Genomic DNA, 15,933 nt, shown 5'->3' with positions numbered 1-15,933 from the left:
AAGGACCTTTTTGGCCCCCTAGTGGTGAGGTCCTCCCCAGTCATGGGATTTAGCCGGCTCTGCAGCAGCTGTCTATTTCCCATAACTGGTAAGTACCTTTTTGGCCCCCTAGTGGTGAGGTCCTCCCCAGTCATGGGATTTAGCCGGCTCTGCAGCAGCTGTCTATTTCCCATAACTGGTAAGGACCTTTTTGGCCCCCTAGTGGTGAGGTCCTCCCCAGTCATGGGATTTAGCCGGCTCTGCAGCAGCTGTCTATTTCCCATAACTGGTAAGTACCTTTTTGGCCCCCTAGTGGTGAGGTCCTCCCCAGTCATGGGATTTAGCCGGCTCTGCAGCAGCTGTCTATTTCCCATAACTGGTAAGGACCTTTTTGGCCCCCTAGTGGTGAGGTCCTCCCCAGTCATGGGATTTAGCCGGCTCTGCAGCAGCTGTCTATTTCCCATAACTGGTAAGTACCTTTTTGGCCCCCTAGTGGTGAGGTCCTCCCCAGTCATGGATTTAGCCGGCTCTGCAGCAGCTGTCTATTTCCCATAACTGGTAAGGACCTTTTTGGCCCCCTAGTGGTGAGGTCCTCCCCAGTCATGGGATTTAGCCGGCTCTGCAGCAGCTGTCTATTTCCCATAACTGGTAAGTACCTTTTTGGCCCCCTAGTGGTGAGGTCCTCCCCAGTCATGGGATTTAGCCGGCTCTGCAGCAGCTGTCTATTTCCCATAACTGGTAAGGACCTTTTTGGCCCCCTAGTGGTGAGGTCCTCCCCAGTCATGGGATTTAGCCGGCTCTGCAGCAGCTGTCTATTTCCCATAACTGGTAAGTACCTTTTTGGCCCCCTAGTGGTGAGGTCCTCCCCAGTCATGGGATTTAGCCGGCTCTGCAGCAGCTGTCTATTTCCCATAACTGGTAAGGACCTTTTTGGCCCCCTAGTGGTGAGGTCCTCCCCAGTCATGGGATTTAGCCGGCTCTGCAGCAGCTGTCTATTTCCCATAACTGGTAAGTACCTTTTTGGCCCCCTAGTGGTGAGGTCCTCCCCAGTCATGGGATTTAGCCGGCTCTGCAGCAGCTGTCTATTTCCCATAACTGGTAAGGACCTTTTTGGCCCCCTAGTGGTGAGGTCCTCCCCAGTCATGGGATTTAGCCGGCTCTGCAGCAGCTGTCTATTTCCCATAACTGGTAAGTACCTTTTTGGCCCCCTAGTGGTGAGGTCCTCCCCAGTCATGGGATTTAGCCGGCTCTGCAGCAGCTGTCTATTTCCCATAACTGGTAAGGACCTTTTTGGCCCCCTAGTGGTGAGGTCCTCCCCAGTCATGGGATTTAGCCGGCTCTGCAGCAGCTGTCTATTTCCCATAACTGGTAAGTACCTTTTTGGCCCCCTAGTGGTGAGGTCCTTCCTCCCCAGTCATGGGATTTAGCCGGCTCTGCAGCAGCTGTCTATTTCCCATAACTGGTAAGGACCTTTTTGGCCCCCTAGTGGTGAGGTCCTCCCCAGTCATGGGATTTAGCCGGCTCTGCAGCAGCTGTCTATTTCCCATAACTGGTAAGTACCTTTTTGGCCCCCTAGTGGTGAGGTCCTTCCTCCCCAGTCATGGGATTTAGCCGGCTCTGCAGCAGCTGTCTATTTCCCATAACTGGTAAGGACCTTTTTGGCCCCCTAGTGGTGAGGTCCTCCCCAGTCATGGGATTTAGCCGGCTCTGCAGCAGCTGTCTATTTCCCATAACTGGTAAGTACCTTTTTGGCCCCCTAGTGGTGAGGTCCTCCCCAGTCATGGGATTTAGCCGGCTCTGCAGCAGCTGTCTATTTCCCATAACTGGTAAGGACCTTTTTGGCCCCCTAGTGGTGAGGTCCTCCCCAGTCATGGGATTTAGCCGGCTCTGCAGCAGCTGTCTATTTCCCATAACTGGTAAGTACCTTTTTGGCCCCCTAGTGGTGAGGTCCTCCCCAGTCATGGGATTTAGCCGGCTCTGCAGCAGCTGTCTATTTCCCATAACTGGTAAGGACCTTTTTGGCCCCCTAGTGGTGAGGTCCTCCCCAGTCATGGGATTTAGCCGGCTCTGCAGCAGCTGTCTATTTCCCATAACTGGTAAGTACCTTTTTGGCCCCCTAGTGGTGAGGTCCTCCCCAGTCATGGGATTTAGCCGGCTCTGCAGCAGCTGTCTATTTCCCATAACTGGTAAGGACCTTTTTGGCCCCCTAGTGGTGAGGTCCTCCCCAGTCATGGGATTTAGCCGGCTCTGCAGCAGCTGTCTATTTCCCATAACTGGTAAGTACCTTTTTGGCCCCCTAGTGGTGAGGTCCTCCCCAGTCATGGGATTTAGCCGGCTCTGCAGCAGCTGTCTATTTCCCATAACTGGTAAGGACCTTTTTGGCCCCCTAGTGGTGAGGTCCTCCCCAGTCATGGGATTTAGCCGACTCTGCAGCAGCTGTCTATTTCCCATAACTGGTAAGTACCTTTTTGGCCCCCTAGTGGTGAGGTCCTCCCCAGTCATGGGATTTAGCCGGCTCTGCAGCAGCTGTCTATTTCCCATAACTGGTAAGGACCTTTTTGGCCCCCTAGTGGTGAGGTCCTCCCCAGTCATGGGATTTAGCCGGCTCTGCAGCAGCTGTCTATTTCCCATAACTGGTAAGTACCTTTTTGGCCCCCTAGTGGTGAGGTCCTCCCCAGTCATGGGATTTAGCCGGCTCTGCAGCAGCTGTCTATTTCCCATAACTGGTAAGGACCTTTTTGGCCCCCTAGTGGTGAGGTCCTCCCCAGTCATGGGATTTAGCCGGCTCTGCAGCAGCTGTCTATTTCCCATAACTGGTAAGTACCTTTTTGACCCCCTAGTGGTGAGGTCCTCCCCAGTCATGGGATTTAGCCGGCTCTGCAGCAGCTGTCTATTTCCCATAACTGGTAAGGACCTTTTTGGCCCCCTAGTGGTGAGGTCCTCCCCAGTCATGGGATTTAGCCGGCTCTGCAGCAGCTGTCTATTTCCCATAACTGGTAAGTACCTTTTTGGCCCCCTAGTGGTGAGGTCCTCCCCAGTCATGGGATTTAGCCGGCTCTGCAGCAGCTGTCTATTTCCCATAACTGGTAAGGACCTTTTTGGCCCCCTAGTGGTGAGGTCCTCCCCAGTCATGGGATTTAGCCGGCTCTGCAGCAGCTGTCTATTTCCCATAACTGGTAAGTACCTTTTTGGCCCCCTAGTGGTGAGGTCCTCCCCAGTCATGGGATTTAGCCGGCTCTGCAGCAGCTGTCTATTTCCCATAACTGGTAAGGACCTTTTTGGCCCCCTAGTGGTGAGGTCCTCCCCAGTCATGGGATTTAGCCGGCTCTGCAGCAGCTGTCTATTTCCCATAACTGGTAAGTACCTTTTTGGCCCCCTAGTGGTGAGGTCCTCCCCAGTCATGGGATTTAGCCGGCTCTGCAGCAGCTGTCTATTTCCCATAACTGGTAAGGACCTTTTTGGCCCCCTAGTGGTGAGGTCCTCCCCAGTCATGGGATTTAGCCGGCTCTGCAGCAGCTGTCTATTTCCCATAACTGGTAAGTACCTTTTTGGCCCCCTAGTGGTGAGGTCCTCCCCAGTCATGGGATTTAGCCGGCTCTGCAGCAGCTGTCTATTTCCCATAACTGGTAAGGACCTTTTTGGCCCCCTAGTGGTGAGGTCCTCCCCAGTCATGGGATTTAGCCGGCTCTGCAGCAGCTGTCTATTTCCCATAACTGGTAAGTACCTTTTTGGCCCCCTAGTGGTGAGGTCCTCCCCAGTCATGGGATTTAGCCGGCTCTGCAGCAGCTGTCTATTTCCCATAACTGGTAAGGACCTTTTTGGCCCCCTAGTGGTGAGGTCCTCCCCAGTCATGGGATTTAGCCGGCTCTGCAGCAGCTGTCTATTTCCCATAACTGGTAAGTACCTTTTTGGCCCCCTAGTGGTGAGGTCCTCCCCAGTCATGGGATTTAGCCGGCTCTGCAGCAGCTGTCTATTTCCCATAACTGGTAAGGACCTTTTTGGCCCCCTAGTGGTGAGGTCCTCCCCAGTCATGGGATTTAGCCGGCTCTGCAGCAGCTGTCTATTTCCCATAACTGGTAAGTACCTTTTTGGCCCCCTAGTGGTGAGGTCCTCCCCAGTCATGGGATTTAGCCGGCTCTGCAGCAGCTGTCTATTTCCCATAACTGGTAAGGACCTTTTTGGCCCCCTAGTGGTGAGGTCCTCCCCAGTCATGGGATTTAGCCGGCTCTGCAGCAGCTGTCTATTTCCCATAACTGGTAAGTACCTTTTTGGCCCCCTAGTGGTGAGGTCCTCCCCAGTCATGGGATTTAGCCGGCTCTGCAGCAGCTGTCTATTTCCCATAACTGGTAAGGACCTTTTTGGCCCCCTAGTGGTGAGGTCCTCCCCAGTCATGGGATTTAGCCGGCTCTGCAGCAGCTGTCTATTTCCCATAACTGGTAAGTACCTTTTTGGCCCCCTAGTGGTGAGGTCCTCCCCAGTCATGGGATTTAGCCGGCTCTGCAGCAGCTGTCTATTTCCCATAACTGGTAAGTACCCTTTTGGCCCCCTAGTGGTGAGGTCCTCCCCAGTCATGGGATTTAGCCGGCTCTGCAGCAGCTGTCTATTTCCCATAACTGGTAAGGACCTTTTTGGCCCCCTAGTGGTGAGGTCCTCCCCAGTCATGGGATTTAGCCGGCTCTGCAGCAGCTGTCTATTTCCCATAACTGGTAAGTACCTTTTTGGCCCCCTAGTGGTGAGGTCCTCCCCAGTCATGGGATTTAGCCGGCTCTGCAGCAGCTGTCTATTTCCCATAACTGGTAAGGACCTTTTTGGCCCCCTAGTGGTGAGGTCCTCCCCAGTCATGGGATTTAGCCGGCTCTGCAGCAGCTGTCTGTTTCCCATAACTGGTAAGTACCTTTTTGGCCCCCTAGTGGTGAGGTCCTCCCCAGTCATGGGATTTAGCCGGCTCTGCAGCAGCTGTCTATTTCCCATAACTGGTAAGGACCTTTTTGGCCCCCTAGTGGTGAGGTCCTCCCCAGTCATGGGATTTAGCCGGCTCTGCAGCAGCTGTCTATTTCCCATAACTGGTAAGTACCTTTTTGGCCCCCTAGTGGTGAGGTCCTCCCCAGTCATGGGATTTAGCCGGCTCTGCAGCAGCTGTCTATTTCCCATAACTGGTAAGGACCTTTTTGGCCCCCTAGTGGTGAGGTCCTCCCCAGTCATGGGATTTAGCCGGCTCTGCAGCAGCTGTCTATTTCCCATAACTGGTAAGTACCTTTTTGGCCCCCTAGTGGTGAGGTCCTCCCCAGTCATGGGATTTAGCCGGCTCTGCAGCAGCTGTCTATTTCCCATAACTGGTAAGTACCTTTTTGGCCCCCTAGTGGTGAGGTCCTCCCCAGTCATGGGATTTAGCCGGCTCTGCAGCAGCTGTCTATTTCCCATAACTGGTAAGGACCTTTTTGGCCCCCTAGTGGTGAGGTCCTCCCCAGTCATGGGATTTAGCCGGCTCTGCAGCAGCTGTCTATTTCCCATAACTGGTAAGTACCTTTTTGGCCCCCTAGTGGTGAGGTCCTCCCCAGTCATGGGATTTAGCCGGCTCTGCAGCAGCTGTCTATTTCCCATAACTGGTAAGGACCTTTTTGGCCCCCTAGTGGTGAGGTCCTCCCCAGTCATGGGATTTAGCCGGCTCTGCAGCAGCTGTCTATTTCCCATAACTGGTAAGTACCTTTTTGGCCCCCTAGTGGTGAGGTCCTCCCCAGTCATGGGATTTAGCCGGCTCTGCAGCAGCTGTCTATTTCCCATAACTGGTAAGGACCTTTTTGGCCCCCTAGTGGTGAGGTCCTCCCCAGTCATGGGATTTAGCCGGCTCTGCAGCAGCTGTCTATTTCCCATAACTGGTAAGGACCTTTTTGGCCCCCTAGTGGTGAGGTCCTCCCCAGTCATGGGATTTAGCCGGCTCTGCAGCAGCTGTCTATTTCCCATAACTGGTAAGGACCTTTTTGGCCCCCTAGTGGTGAGGTCCTCCCCAGTCATGGGATTTAGCCGGCTCTGCAGCAGCTGTCTATTTCCCATAACTGGTAAGGACCTTTTTGGCCCCCTAGTGGTGAGGTCCTCCCCAGTCATGGGATTTAGCCGGCTCTGCAGCAGCTGTCTATTTCCCATAACTGGTAAGGACCTTTTTGGCCCCCTAGTGGTGAGGTCCTCCCCAGTCATGGGATTTAGCCGGCTCTGCAGCAGCTGTCTATTTCCCATAACTGGTAAGTACCTTTTTGGCCCCCTAGTGGTGAGGTCCTCCCCAGTCATGGGATTTAGCCGGCTCTGCAGCAGCTGTCTATTTCCCATAACTGGTAAGGACCTTTTTGGTCCCCTAGTGGTGAGGTCCTCCCCAGTCATGGGATTTAGCCGGCTCTGCAGCAGCTGTCTATTTCCCATAACTGGTAAGTACCTTTTTGGCCCCCTAGTGGTGAGGTCCTCCCCAGTCATGGGATTTAGCCGGCTCTGCAGCAGCTGTCTATTTCCCATAACTGGTAAGGACCTTTTTGGCCCCCTAGTGGTGAGGTCCTCCCCAGTCATGGGATTTAGCCGGCTCTGCAGCAGCTGTCTATTTCCCATAACTGGTAAGTACCTTTTTGGCCCCCTAGTGGTGAGGTCCTCCCCAGTCATGGGATTTAGCCGGCTCTGCAGCAGCTGTCTATTTCCCATAACTGGTAAGGACCTTTTTGGCCCCCTAGTGGTGAGGTCCTCCCCAGTCATGGGATTTAGCCGGCTCTGCAGCAGCTGTCTATTTCCCATAACTGGTAAGTACCTTTTTGGCCCCCTAGTGGTGAGGTCCTCCCCAGTCATGGGATTTAGCCGGCTCTGCAGCAGCTGTCTATTTCCCATAACTGGTAAGGACCTTTTTGGCCCCCTAGTGGTGAGGTCCTCCCCAGTCATGGGATTTAGCCGGCTCTGCAGCAGCTGTCTATTTCCCATAACTGGTAAGTACCCTTTTGGCCCCCTAGTGGTGAGGTCCTCCCCAGTCATGGGATTTAGCCGGCTCTGCAGCAGCTGTCTATTTCCCATAACTGGTAAGGACCTTTTTGGCCCCCTAGTGGTGAGGTCCTCCCCAGTCATGGGATTTAGCCGGCTCTGCAGCAGCTGTCTATTTCCCATAACTGGTAAGTACCTTTTTGGCCCCCTAGTGGTGAGGTCCTCCCCAGTCATGGGATTTAGCCGGCTCTGCAGCAGCTGTCTATTTCCCATAACTGGTAAGGACCTTTTTGGCCCCCTAGTGGTGAGGTCCTCCCCAGTCATGGGATTTAGCCGGCTCTGCAGCAGCTGTCTATTTCCCATAACTGGTAAGTACCTTTTTGGCCCCCTAGTGGTGAGGTCCTCCCCAGTCATGGGATTTAGCCGGCTCTGCAGCAGCTGTCTATTTCCCATAACTGGTAAGGACCTTTTTGGCCCCCTAGTGGTGAGGTCCTCCCCAGTCATGGGATTTAGCCGGCTCTGCAGCAGCTGTCTATTTCCCATAACTGGTAAGTACCTTTTTGGCCCCCTAGTGGTGAGGTCCTCCCCAGTCATGGGATTTAGCCGGCTCTGCAGCAGCTGTCTATTTCCCATAACTGGTAAGTACCTTTTTGGCCCCCTAGTGGTGAGGTCCTCCCCAGTCATGGGATTTAGCCGGCTCTGCAGCAGCTGTCTATTTCCCATAACTGGTAAGGACCTTTTTGGCCCCCTAGTGGTGAGGTCCTCCCCAGTCATGGGATTTAGCCGGCTCTGCAGCAGCTGTCTATTTCCCATAACTGGTAAGGACCTTTTTGGCCCCCTAGTGGTGAGGTCCTCCCCAGTCATGGGATTTAGCCGGCTCTGCAGCAGCTGTCTATTTCCCATAACTGGTAAGTACCTTTTTGGCCCCCTAGTGGTGAGGTCCTCCCCAGTCATGGGATTTAGCCGGCTCTGCAGCAGCTGTCTATTTCCCATAACTGGTAAGGACCTTTTTGGCCCCCTAGTGGTGAGGTCCTCCCCAGTCATGGGATTTAGCCGGCTCTGCAGCAGCTGTCTATTTCCCATAACTGGTAAGTACCTTTTTGGCCCCCTAGTGGTGAGGTCCTCCCCAGTCATGGGATTTAGCCGGCTCTGCAGCAGCTGTCTATTTCCCATAACTGGTAAGGACCTTTTTGGCCCCCTAGTGGTGAGGTCCTCCCCAGTCATGGGATTTAGCCGGCTCTGCAGCAGCTGTCTATTTCCCATAACTGGTAAGTACCTTTTTGGCCCCCTAGTGGTGAGGTCCTCCCCAGTCATGGGATTTAGCCGGCTCTGCAGCAGCTGTCTATTTCCCATAACTGGTAAGGACCTTTTTGGCCCCCTAGTGGTGAGGTCCTCCCCAGTCATGGGATTTAGCCGGCTCTGCAGCAGCTGTCTATTTCCCATAACTGGTAAGTACCTTTTTGGCCCCCTAGTGGTGAGGTCCTCCCCAGTCATGGGATTTAGCCGGCTCTGCAGCAGCTGTCTATTTCCCATAACTGGTAAGGACCTTTTTGGCCCCCTAGTGGTGAGGTCCTCCCCAGTCATGGGATTTAGCCGGCTCTGCAGCAGCTGTCTATTTCCCATAACTGGTAAGTACCTTTTTGGCCCCCTAGTGGTGAGGTCCTCCCCAGTCATGGGATTTAGCCGGCTCTGCAGCAGCTGTCTATTTCCCATAACTGGTAAGGACCTTTTTGGCCCCCTAGTGGTGAGGTCCTCCCCAGTCATGGGATTTAGCCGGCTCTGCAGCAGCTGTCTATTTCCCATAACTGGTAAGTACCTTTTTGGCCCCCTAGTGGTGAGGTCCTCCCCAGTCATGGGATTTAGCCGGCTCTGCAGCAGCTGTCTATTTCCCATAACTGGTAAGGACCTTTTTGGCCCCCTAGTGGTGAGGTCCTCCCCAGTCATGGGATTTAGCCGGCTCTGCAGCAGCTGTCTATTTCCCATAACTGGTAAGGACCTTTTTGGCCCCCTAGTGGTGAGGTCCTCCCCAGTCATGGGATTTAGCCGGCTCTGCAGCAGCTGTCTATTTCCCATAACTGGTAAGGACCTTTTTGGCCCCCTAGTGGTGAGGTCCTCCCCAGTCATGGGATTTAGCCGGCTCTGCAGCAGCTGTCTATTTCCCATAACTGGTAAGGACCTTTTTGGCCCCCTAGTGGTGAGGTCCTCCCCAGTCATGGGATTTAGCCGGCTCTGTAGCAGCTGTCTATTTCCCATAACTGGTAAGGACCTTTTTGGCCCCCTAGTGGTGAGGTCCTCCCCAGTCATGGGATTTAGCCGGCTCTGCAGCAGCTGTCTATTTCCCATAACTGGTAAGGACCTTTTTGGCCCCCTAGTGGTGAGGTCCTCCCCAGTCATGGGATTTAGCCGGCTCTGCAGCAGCTGTCTATTTCCCATAACTGGTAAGTACCTTTTTGGCCCCCTAGTGGTGAGGTCCTCCCCAGTCATGGGATTTAGCCGGCTCTGCAGCAGCTGTCTATTTTCCACAACTGGTAAGGACCTTTTTGCCCCCTAGTGATGAGGTCCTGCATAGATACAGTATTTAGCCATGTCACAGTGAATTGGCTATTTCCCATGACTCAGAAGGACCTGGTCCTCACTAATGGCCAGCTCTATAGCAGCCGTCTATTTCCTATAATCTTCAGGGACCATTTATTCTCCTATTGTCCTGGACCTGATCTATCATAGTATTTAGCCTTACAGTGAATCCCATTCTCTCCACAAGAACCATTCTGGTAAAGCTTCGGTGACATTATTATTATTATTATTATTATTTTCTTTCACTTTGTAGCATTGACTAAAGTAACACAGGTGAACGGTGGATAATAAAGTTTTTATAGTTTTTTCCTATTTTCCAGACTCCAGGAGGACCTTTTCTATCTATTACATACTGAGAAGGTGTCATGTAGGAGAGGTCTCTCTGAGTCATGGGATTTAGCCGGCTCATATAGAAATGACTATTTCCCAGACTCCAGAAGGACCTTTTCTATCTATTACATACTGAGTTGGTGTCATGTAGGCGAGGTCCCTCTGAGTCATGGGATTTAGCCAGCTCATATAGAAATGACTATTTCCCAGACTCCAGAAGGACCTTTTCTATCTATTACATACTGAGAAGGTGACATGTAGGAGAGGTCCCTCTGAGTCATGGGATTTAGCCAGCTCATATAGAAATGACTATTTCCCAGACTCCAGAAGGACCTTTTCTATCTATTACATACTGAGAAGGTGACATGTAGGAGAGGTCCCTCTGAGACATGGGATTTAGCCAGCTCATATAGAAATGACTATTTCCCAGACTCCAGAAGGACCTTTTCTATCTATTACATACTGAGAAGGTGACATGTAGGAGAGGTCCCTCTGAGTCATGGGATTTAGCCAGCTCATATAGAAATGACTATTTCCCAGACTCCAGAAGGACCTTTTCTATCTATTACATACTGAGAAGGTGACATGTAGGAGAGGTCCCTCTGAGTCATGGGATTTAGCCAGCTCATATAGAAATGACTATTTCCCAGACTCCAGAAGGACCTTTTCTATCTATTACATACTGAGAAGGTGACATGTAGGAGAGGTCCCTCTGAGACATGGGATTTAGCCAGCTCATATAGAAATGACTATTTCCCAGACTCCAGAAGGACCTTTTCTATCTATTACATACTGAGTTGGTGTCATGTAGGCGAGGTCCCTCTGAGTCATGGGATTTAGCCAGCTCATATAGAAATGACTATTTCCCAGACTCCAGAAGGACCTTTTCTATCTATTACATACTGAGAAGGTGACATGTAGGAGAGGTCCCTCTGAGTCATGGGATTTAGCCAGCTCATATAGAAATGACTATTTCCCAGACTCCAGAAGGACCTTTTCTATCTATTACATACTGAGAAGGTGACATGTAGGAGAGGTCCCTCTGAGTCATGGGATTTAGCCAGCTCATATAGAAATGACTATTTCCCAGACTCCAGAAGGACCTTTTCTATCTATTACATACTGAGAAGGTGACATGTAGGAGAGGTCCCTCTGAGACATGGGATTTAGCCAGCTCATATAGAAATGACTATTTCCCAGACTCCAGAAGGACCTTTTCTGTCTATTACATACTGAGAAGGTGACATGTAGGCGAGGTCCCTCTGAGTCATGGGATTTAGCCAGCTCATATAGAAATGACTATTTCCCAGACTCCAGAAGGACCTTTTCTATCTATTACATACTGAGTTGGTGTCATGTAGGCAAGGTCCGTCTGAGTCATGGGATTTAGCCAGCTCATATAGAAATGACTATTTCCCAGACTCCAGAAGGACCTTTTCTATCTATTACATACTGAGAAGGTGATATGTAGGAGAGGTCCCTCTCAGTCATGGGATTTAGCCTGCTCATATAGAAATGACTATTTCCCAGACTCCAGGAGGACCTTTTCTATCTATTACATACTGAGAAGGTGTCATGTAGGAGAGGTCCCTCTGAGTTATGGGATTTAGCCAGCTCATATAGAAATTACTATTTCCCAGACTCCAGGAGGACCTTTTCTATCTATTACATACTGAGAAGGTGTTAAAAACCCGACGCCGTGTAGGAGCTGTGGATGGGCATGGAACAACAGACTAGGGATCGACCGATATTCATTTTTTAGAGCCGATACCGATACTGATAATCTGGGAATTTTTTAAGGCCGATAGCCGATAAATGATACCGATATTCTGTGAATTTTCATATATATATTTTTTTTAAATCCTACACAAATCTGCTGAAAATGAATATTTTTATTGTTAACATGTAGGTTTTTTTTTTCAAAATCTTTCTTTTTCATTTATACTTAATATTTTTTATTTTTTTTAAATAAATTTTAGGCCCCTTAGGGACTAGAACCCTTGTCCTATTCACCCTGATTAGAGCTCTATCAGGGTGAATCTATGTGCTTTGTGCACACAGCAATAGGCAGCTGACTATGTCACCCAGGGTTTCAATAGCGTCCTGGCTGCCATGGTAAACGATCGGAGCCCCAGGCTTACACTGCTGGGGCTCCGATGGGAACTGCCACAGAGGAAGAGGAGAGAGGGTATCCTGCGGCCACTGCCACCAATGATTGATACTTGGGGGGCGCACTGCGCCACCCAATGTTTTTAATACTGGGGTCGGGGGGCGCACTTCGCCACCAATGATTAATACTGGGTGGGCTTGGGTGGGGCGGGGGCGCACTGCGCCACCAATGTTGGTGTTGGGGGGGCGCACTGCTCATTAATTTATATATTGGAGGCGGGAGCTGGCTGCAGAATCACATAGCCGGCTCCCGACCTCTATGAGCGGTAGCTGCGATCCGCGGCAGGCACCTGAGGGGTTTACTACCGCAGATCGCAGCTACCGCTCATAGAGGTCAGGAGCCGGCTATGTGATTCGGCAGCCAGCTCCCGCCTCCTGTATATGAATTAATGAGAGAGGTATCTTCATTGGTGGCGCGGTGGCCACAGCCCCTCCCCTCCTCTTCTCCTCTCATTGGTGGCAGCGGCAGCAGCAGCACAGGGGGAGGGAGACACTGCTCCCTTCTCCCCTGTGCTGCTGAGGGAACACGGAGAGCGCTGACAGCAGCGCGATCCGTGTTCCCGATTCGTTATCGGAATATCGTCAAATTAGATGCCGATTACTTTCAAAATCCTGAATATCGGTAAAACCGATAATCGGTCGATCCCTACAATCGACCGATGAGTAGTTGCTGCCGGTGAGCCTCAAGCCCAGCCTGGTGGTGTGTGATAATGGGCGAAATCTCGTAGCAGCTCTGGGACTAGCCGGTTTGACGCACATCCCTTGCCTGGCGCATATACTGAATTGGGTGGTGCAGATGTTCCAGAAAAATTACCCCGATATGTCAGAGCTGCTGCAGAAAGTCCAGTCCGTCTGTTTGTTTTTGGCATTCTCACCCTGTTGCTGCTCGCCTGTCTGCGCTGCAGAGTAATTTTGGCCTTCCCGCTCACCGCCTCATATGCGATGTGCCCACGAGATGGAACTCCACCTTGCACATGCTGGCCAGACTGTGCGAGCAGCAGCAGGCCATAGTGGAGTTTCAGCTGCAGCACGCACGGGTGAGTCGCTCTGTGGAACAGCACTGCTTCACCACCGAACATCCATGTGGGACTTGTGTGCTGTGTTGTGCTGTTTCGAGTACTCCACCAACATGGCCAGTGTTGATGAGGCAGTCCTTAGCGTTACTATCCCCGTGCTATGTCTCCTCGAAAAAAACGCTTCGGGCGATGATGGAAGAGGATGTGGCACAGGTGGAATAGGAGGAGGAAGAGGGATAATTTTCATGGTTATCAGGCCAGTCATTCACAAGTGGCTTAGAGGATGGGTTCCTGCACCAACAGAGGCCAGGTACACAATAGCACAATAGCAGTGATGGTCAGTTCAAATGGTTCGCCCGCAAACACATGCGGGCTGCCATCTTTTCTTCGGCGAGGCACAGGTAAGGCCTTACCTGTGCGTGAACCGGTCTGAACAAAAGTGCGGTCAGCGGGAGTAGGCAGTTCAGAGAACAGCCACCGGGGGCATTGATCGGGCTGTTCTCGGATCTGCCTGCTCCCGGTGACCGCATTTCTTTTTTTAGATGGCTCGCGGCACAGGTAAGGGCTTACCTGTGCCTCGCCGGACTTGTGAAAAAAGATGTCAGCCCGCATATATTCGTGGGCGAACCATGCGAACTGGCCATCACTACACAACAGTCCAGCCAGGGCACAGTTATGGAGGATGATGATGAGGGGGAACAGTTTTCACAGAAGGGTGGCACCCAAAGCAGCTCATGGACATCATTGGAGCGTAGCTGGGGGAATACTGAAGATACACACGATACACTTCACAGAGAGGACAGCTTGTCGTTGCATCTGGGCAGTCTGGCACACTTGAACAACTACATGCTGCAGTGCCTGCGCAACGACCAGCGGGTTGCCCACATTCTAACCAGTGTTGATTAATGGGTGGCCACCCTGCTGGATCGCTGCTACAAGGACAACGTGCTGTCCTTAATTCCGTCACTGGAACGTGATCGGAAGATGCGTGAGTACAAGCGCACGCTGGTAGACGTGCTGCTGATGGCATTCCCACCTGACAGCGGGGGCTCAGTGGAAGCATAAGGCGAAGGTAGAGGAGGAAGAAGTCGGTAACGCAGCTGGGGCACCGCCAGCACTTTAAAAGGGAGGGTTAGCATGGTCGAAATGTGGAAAAGCTTTGTCTGCACGCCTCAACAACCAGCAGATACTGCCTCCTGCTAATACATTCTGTATTTCAGCAACATGGTGGAACAGTACATGTGCACAAGCCTAAACGTACTGACTGATGGATGTGTCCCATTCAACTTCTGGGTCTCCAAATTCTGCACATGGTCTGAGCTTGCCCTTTACGCCTTGGAGGTGCTGGCCTGCCCTGCAGCAAGTGTTATTTCCAAACATGTTTTTAGCACGGCAGGGGGGGGGGGGGAGAGGTAATCAGAGACAAGCACAGCCACCTGTCCACAGCCAACGTGGACAAGCTCAAGGTCATTAAAATGAACCAGGCATGGTGTGAACCAGCCATTTTCCATTTCCCAATTTTTTTATGTCTTCCCAATTTTATAAAAAATAAAGGAAAAAAAATTACAAAAACAGTGGTTGCTAAATCCTCTTCCACCTACCCGTCCATCGCCTCCTCAACCTCCTACTCCACTTTGACCTTCGCCTCCTAGATCTTTTTTTTTATATATTCTATGTTAATTAAAGTCATTTCCCTATCCAAATTTGTTTGTAGGGCAATTGTCCTGCTCTTACCCACATTTTGGTTCCTTTTGCATCCCTCTAGCCCTTGCATCCCTCTAGCCATTTTAGTGCCCCAAAGTTCGGGTCCCCATTGATTTCAATGTGTTTCGGGGACAATTTCAGCTACCGAACCTAAACTTTGCGGCGAAGTTCGGACGAACTCAGCGAACCCGAACTTCTGGGTGCTTGCTCAATCCTACTTCTAACAAATATTTACAAACCAACTTGAGCTTATGCAGGATATACCATTACAATGTAGTCAACCTTGTTGATCATTAAAGATGTTTTCCAGTTTTGGCTAGTATCCTTATAAATATTTTCATAATAAACCACATCAACTATGCTGTGTACTGCAGCCACTCTCCAATAGACTTCTATGGGAAGAAGTCTATGGTAGAGTGACTCCATAGTACATGGCACACTTGTATAAACTGGAAAACCACTTTTAAATTAGCTCTTTAATCTAAATGTCCCTATGTTCTATTTTTTTAAATAAACTATTTTCATTTTTTATAAAATAAAAATCCGTTGTTTTTTTTTAAATAAAACATTTAATTACATAAAATATACATAACATATAATAACATTTGGTAACCCTCTGTGGGTAATAACTTAACATATGGATTTACCATACACAATTAAATCAGGAACTACCACATTTAAATGTTGCAAACATAAATTATTTTTTTTGGTTTTAATGCAAGAAGAAAGTTGGCTGACTCCAACACACTGAAAGTGGTACCACATTTCACAAGCTGAGCATTCCACCATTTGTTCTTTAGGGTTATAAAGCCGACATAAGCAGTAGGTGCTTAGTGTAATTTTTTTACAATAAATTGGGGCGCGTGATTTTGTCAGCATTGAATGGGGGAACATGGAAATCTCTTGTGTCTCAAGGCAATTAACAATATGAGCTCGCATTTTACTTTGCTCAAAGACAACATCGCTCAACTGCATTCCATATGCCAAACAAACCGCATTTGCTATTGCAAATGGCCCACAGTCATTTGCACCTTTTTGTTTTTGGAATGTAATGCACTTTAGGTCAAGCACTGAATATTCACCTTCAAAAAATGTTTTATACAAATGTACAATTTGGTTTTTTAAAGTGTCTGTGAGCGTTGTTTTAAGTGAGTCATACACTGTGACATCATCTGCAGATCCATGAGATACCAGCCAATGTGCTCCTGAATGA

The 15,933-nt window shown here is 50.4% G+C and overlaps 1 protein-coding gene across 1 annotated transcript in view; it reads left to right on the top strand.

Moving 5' to 3' along the window:
• LOC120991124 (zinc finger protein 585A-like) overlaps positions 1-15,933 on the top strand; it is a 2,129,672-nt gene that overhangs the window by 1,870,259 nt on the left and 243,480 nt on the right. The gene's annotated exons all lie outside the window — the stretch shown is intronic.

This window comes from Bufo bufo, chromosome 2, assembly GCF_905171765.1.
Source record: "Bufo bufo chromosome 2, aBufBuf1.1, whole genome shotgun sequence".
Lineage (NCBI taxonomy): Eukaryota > Metazoa > Chordata > Amphibia > Anura > Bufonidae > Bufo > Bufo bufo.
The sequence above is the reverse complement of the archived record's forward strand: the minus strand, read 5'-3'. Positions and strand labels throughout refer to the sequence as shown.